Source organism: Triticum urartu, chromosome 3A, assembly GCF_056163025.1.
Source record: "Triticum urartu cultivar PI428250 chromosome 3A, HENAU_Tu73, whole genome shotgun sequence".
In the NCBI taxonomy this organism is placed as follows: domain Eukaryota; kingdom Viridiplantae; phylum Streptophyta; class Magnoliopsida; order Poales; family Poaceae; genus Triticum; species Triticum urartu.
The window spans coordinates 582,742,700-582,748,670 of NC_141875.1; the positions used below are offsets into that span (position 1 = coordinate 582,742,700).

Consider the following 5,971-nt stretch of genomic DNA (forward strand, 5'->3'; position numbering starts at 1 on the left):
GCGTTAAACGATAGCGCTTGTTGGGAGGCAACCCAATTTTATTTTTCTTTCTTGCTTTTTGGTTCTGTTTAGTAATGAATAATTCATCTAGCTTCTGTTTAGATGTGGTTTTATCCTTTTAATTAGTGTTTGTGCCAAGTAGAACCTTTGGGAAGACTTGGGGATGTTTTTGCGATCTTGCTGTAAAAAACAGAAACTTTAGCGCTCACGAGATTTGCTGACATTTTTTACTGGAGAGTGCGATTAGGTTGATTATTTTTAAGATGATTAATAGACAAATTCCTAACATACACCAATTTATTTCAGAATTTTTGGGGTTACAGAAGTATTCGAAACCTACAGATTACTACAGGCTGTTCTGTTTTTGATAGATTCTGTTTTTCATGTGTTGTTTGCTTATTTTGATGAATCTGTGGCTACTATCGGGGGGTATGAACCATATAGAAGTTGTAATACAGTAGGTTTAACACCAATATAAATAAAGAATTAGTTCATTACAGTACCTTAAGTGGTGGTTTCTTTTCTTATACTAACAGAGCTCATGAGATTTTCTGTTGAGTTTTGTGTTGTGAAGTTTTCAAGTTTTGGGTAAAGATTTGATGGATTATGGAATAAGGAGTGGCAAGAGCCTAAGCTTGGGGATTCCCAAGGCACCCCAAGGTAAAATTCAATTACAACCAAAAGCCTAAGCTTGGGGATGCCCCAGAAGGCATCCCCTCTTTCGTCTTCGTCCATCGGTAACTTTACTTGATGCTATATTTTTATTCACCACATGATATGTGTTTTGCATGGAGATTTGAGTCTTTGCTTTTTAGTTTACCACAATAATCCTTGTTGTACACACCTTTTGGGAGAGACACACATGAATCGGAATTTATTAGAATACTCTATGTGCTTCACTTATATCTTTTGAGCTAGATAATTTTGCTCTAGTGCTTCACTTATATATTTTAGAGAACGGTGGTGGTTTTATTTTATAGAAGTTATTGATCTCTCATGATTCACTTATATTATTTTTAGAATCCTTTAGAAAAGCATGGTAGTTTGCTTTGGCTATAAAATTAGTCCTAATATGATAGGCATCCAAGATTGGTATAATAAAAACTTTCATAAAGGTGCATTGAATACTATGAGAAGTTTGATACTTGATGATTGTTTTGAGAGATGAAGATGGTAATATTAGAGTCGTGCTAGTTGAGTAGTTGTGAATTTAAGAAATACTTGTGTTGAAGTTTGCAAGTCCCGTAGCATGCATGTATGGTAACCGTTGTGTAACAAATTTCAAACATGAGGTGTTCTTTGATTGTCATCCTTATGAGTGGCAGTCGGGGACGAGCGATGGTCTTTTCCTACCATTCTATCCCCCTAGGAGCATGCATGTAATGCTTGATTTTTGATGACTTGTAGATTTTTGCAATAAGTATGTGAGTTCTTTATGACTAATGTTGAGTCCATGGATTATACGCACTCTCACCTCTTCGGTACCGTGCATTGCCCTTTCTCACCTTGAGAGTTGGTGCAAACTTCGCTGGTGCATCCAAACCCCGTGATATGATATGCTCTATCACACATAAACCTACTTATATCTTCCTCAAAACAGCCACCATACCTACCTATTATGGCATTTCCATAGCCATTCCGAGATATATTGCCATGCAACTTTCCACCGTTTCATTTATTATGACACGCTTCATCATTGTCATATTGCCTTGCATGATCATGTAGTTGACATCATATTTGTGGAAAAGCCACCACGCATAATTTATCATACATGTCACTCTTGATTCATTGCCCATCCTGGTACACCACCGGAGGCATTCATATAGAGTCATATTTTATTCTAAGTATCGAGTTGTAATCATTGAGTTGTAAAGAAATAGAAGTGTGATGATCATCATTAATAGAGCATTGTCCCAAATAAAAAAATAAAAATAAAAAGAAGGGAGAAAGGCCAAATAAAAAAGGAAAGTCCCAAAAAAGAGAGAAAAGAAATAAAAAGGGACAATGCTACTATCCTTTTTTCCACACTTGTGCTTCAAAGTAGCACCATGATCTTTATGATAGAGAGTCTTGAGGGAGTCCTGGACAAAGGGGTCCTTGGGCGTCCGGCCTGTTATCTGTGGGCTGGACTGATGGGTTGTGAAGACACGAAGACCGAAGACTATACCCGTGTCTGTATTGGACTCTACTTGGCGTGGAAGGCACGCTAGGAGGCTGATTATGAAGATTCCCTCCTATGTAACCAACTCCATGTAACCCTAGATCTCTCCGGTGTCTATATAAACTGGAGGGCATAGTCCGGATAGGACAGATTCTTTACCATATACTCATAGGCTAGACTTCTAGGGTTTAGCCGGTACGATCTCGTGGTAGATCAACTCTTGTAACACTCATATTCATCAAGATCAATCAAGAAGGAAGTAGGGTATTACCTCCATAGAGAGGGCCCGAACCTGGGTAAACATCGTGTCCCCCGTCTCCTGTTACCATCGATCCTAGACGCACAGTTCGGGACCCCCTACCCGAGATCCGTCGGTTTTGACACCGACATTTGTGCTTTCATTGAGAGTTCCACTGTGCCGTCGGCAAAAGGATTCGATGGCCCCTTCAATCATCAGTAATGACGCCGTCCAGGGAGAAACCTTCCTCCCCAGACAAACCTTTGTGTTCGGCGGCTTCGTACTGCGGGCCAACTCTCTTTGCCGTCTAGAGCAGATTGATAGCTACGCCCCTGGCCATCAGGTCAGATTTGGAAGCTTGAACTACGTCGCGGACATCCGTGGAGACTTGATCTTTGATGGATTTGAGACCGCGGTGATCGCTCCCCTTCTCTTCGATGAACATGGCTTAAATCTGTCATTGGAGCACACCCAGGAGATGGATCCTGTTGCTGGAATGACCTTAGTACCGAAGCAGATCTTCCCCTCTGAGGCCATAAAATCCGCGGTGTTGGAGCCACACACGGACTCGACATCCTGCAATGCTTGCGTCGACGGAACTCCGGACTCGTATCCGGCCATACGTTCCGGACCAGATGCATCTGCAAACACCGAGCTGGATCAGTTGTCAATTTTCAAATTTAGCACCGCAGACATCTTCCAGCATTCGCCTTTGGGTGACGTAGTGAACTCTTTGAAGAAATTAACCTTGGTGGAGGACTCACAGCCGAACTATGTCCGGTTCGAGCTAAAAACGGACGATGAGGAATTTTGCTTCCCACCCACCACCCACTTCATAGCCACCGTCCATGACTTAACCGACGTTCTTGACTATGGCTCCGAAGACATCGACGGTATGGACGACGATGCCGATAGGGAGCAAGGCCAAGACCCTCCATTCACTGGACGTTGGACGGGCACCTCTTCGTACGACGTGTACATGGTTGATACACCTAAAGGATCTGGCGACGATAAAGAAGAGCCAGATAAGAATAAAAGTTCTGAGACGCAGTTCAAGCGTCGGCGCCCCAGACGCCGTTCTAAGCCTCGTTGCTCAAAGGATGGCAACACTGGCACCGGAGAGAATAGTACTCCGGGCGACGCCGAAAACAATGAAGACCCTGTCGGTGCTGCATCCGAACAGGAGGAACATGACAACAAACAAAACAACCCCGATGAACAGGCCATAGAAGATAACTCGGAGGACGATAGTTACCATCCACCCTCCGAAGAGGAGACAAGCCTCGACAATGAAGACTTCATCGGGCCGGAGGACCCTCTAGAGTAGGAGCATTCTAACTCCGGCTCATAGCCACAACAAGGAGCCTGAAAAAGAAACAGCAGCAGCTTCAAGCTGAGCAAGACCTGCTCATCGACAGATGGACTGACGTCCTGACAGCCAAAGAATACGGCCTCAAGCGCCCAGCCAATAGCTACCCGAAACGCAAACTGCTACATCAATTTGATGAGGAGGCACCGGAACACACATCTCCCTCACGTAATGCGGAACGACCACCACGTGGTCAAGATAGGACGCCGACTGGCCACCCCGTGGCCGGGACAAAGCGGCAACTCAGGCCGAACAGAAGCCTGCCCCACCGCCTCGCAAAAATAGAGACGGAAGAGTTCGGGGTCACACATACGACCTCCGTCAAATCCTGGATGATAGAACAGGACACACAAGATCGATCTACGGATCATGAGGGCGTGCCTCGAGGCACGAGGAGGTCCACTTATTCGGACATGATAAATCTAACCACGCCCGGGCCGAACACCGCAGACGGACTCCATCGGAACTACGCCACGACGCAGCCCGATATAGAGGTGCCGCACACCCTCTCTGCTTTACAGATGAAGTACTGGACCATGAATTCCCCGAGGGGTTCAAACATGTCAATATGGAATCATACGACGGCACAACCGATCCCGCAGTATGGATCGAGGACTTTATCCTCCACATCCACATGGCTCGAGGAGATGATCTCCATGCCATTAAATACCTCTCACTAAATCTCAAAGGGCCAGCTCGGCACTGGCTTAATAGCCTGCCTGAAAATTCCGTCGGCAGCTGGGAGGACTTGGAAGAAGCTTTCCTAGACAACTTCCAAGGAACTTATGTCCGGCCACTAGACGCCGATGACTTGAGCCACATAGTTCAACGACCTGGAGAATCAGCCAGAAAATTCTGGACTAGATTCCTAACCAAAAAGAACCAGATCGTTGACTGTCCGGACACCGAGGCCTTAGCAGCCTTCAAACACAGCATCCGTGACGAATGGCTAGCACGCCACCTCGGCCAAGAAAAGCCAAAGTCAATGGCAGCCCTCACGACACTCATGACCCGCTTTTGCGCGGGAGAGGATAGTTGGCTGGCCCGTAGTAACAATACGGCCAACGAAACAAGCCCCTCCGAGGCCAAGAACAGCACCGGCAAGCTTCAGCGCAACAGAAACAAACGCCGAAGCAATGGTGATAACACCGATGACACAACAGTTCATGCCGGGTTCAGTGGATCCAAGTCCAGCCAGCGAAAGAAGCCCTATAAAAGGAGCAATGGAAAACAATCCAGCTTGGACCGCATACTTGATCGTCCTTGCCAAATTCATGGCACCCCAGACAAACTAGCCAACCATAACAATAGAGATTGCTGGGTCTTCAAACAAGCCAGCAAAGCAAATAGCAGAGGCAGATAAGGGGAATCACAGAGCGAGAACGATGACGAAGAGCCCCGGCAGCCAAACACCGGGGGGCAAAAGAGATTTCCCCCTCAAGTCAAAACAGTGAACATGGTATATATTACACATATCCCTAAAAGGGAGCGCAAGCGCGCACTCAGGGACGTCTACGCGGTAGAGCCAGTCGCCCCAAAATTCAATCCGTGGTCATCATTCCCGATCACCTTCGATTGACAAGATCACTCCACCAGTATCCGCCACGGCGGTTCAGCTGCACTAGTTCTTGACCCAATTATTGATGGATTCCACCTAACTCGAGTCCTGATGGACGGTGGTAGCATCCTCAACCTGCTCTACCAAGACACAGTGCGGAAAATGGGAATTGACCCCTCATGAATCAAACCAACAAAGACCACCTTTAAAGGAGTCATTCCAGGCGTAGAAGCCCGCTGTATGGGCTCAATAACGCTGGAAGTAGCATTCGGTTCTCCGGATAACTTCTGAAGCAAAGAACTAATCTTTGATATCGTCCCATTCCGCAGCGGCTATCACGCTCTGCTCGGACGAACTGCATTCGCTAGATTCAACGCGGTGCCACATTATGCTTATCTTAAACTGAAGATGCCCGGTCCACGTGGCGTCATTGCGGTAAACGGAAATACGGAATGCTCCCTCCATACAGAAGAGCACACCGCCGCCCTAGCAGCAAAAGTACAGAGTGGCCTTCTCAAGCAGCACTATAATCCGGCTGCCGAGCCCCTGAACACCACTAAGAGAGTTCGGACTACACTGCAGCATGACAGTTTGGCTCGTCACAAGCCAAACTAGCAATCTGGCCTCCGTCCTAGCCCTGATGAG

At 46.5% G+C, this 5,971-nt stretch overlaps 1 pseudogene; it reads left to right on the forward strand.

Moving 5' to 3' along the window:
* Positions 1-2,598: 2,598 nt before the first annotated feature.
* On the forward strand, positions 2,599-5,131 carry LOC147980642 (uncharacterized; annotated as a pseudogene).
* The last annotated feature ends 840 nt before the right edge of the window (positions 5,132-5,971 follow it).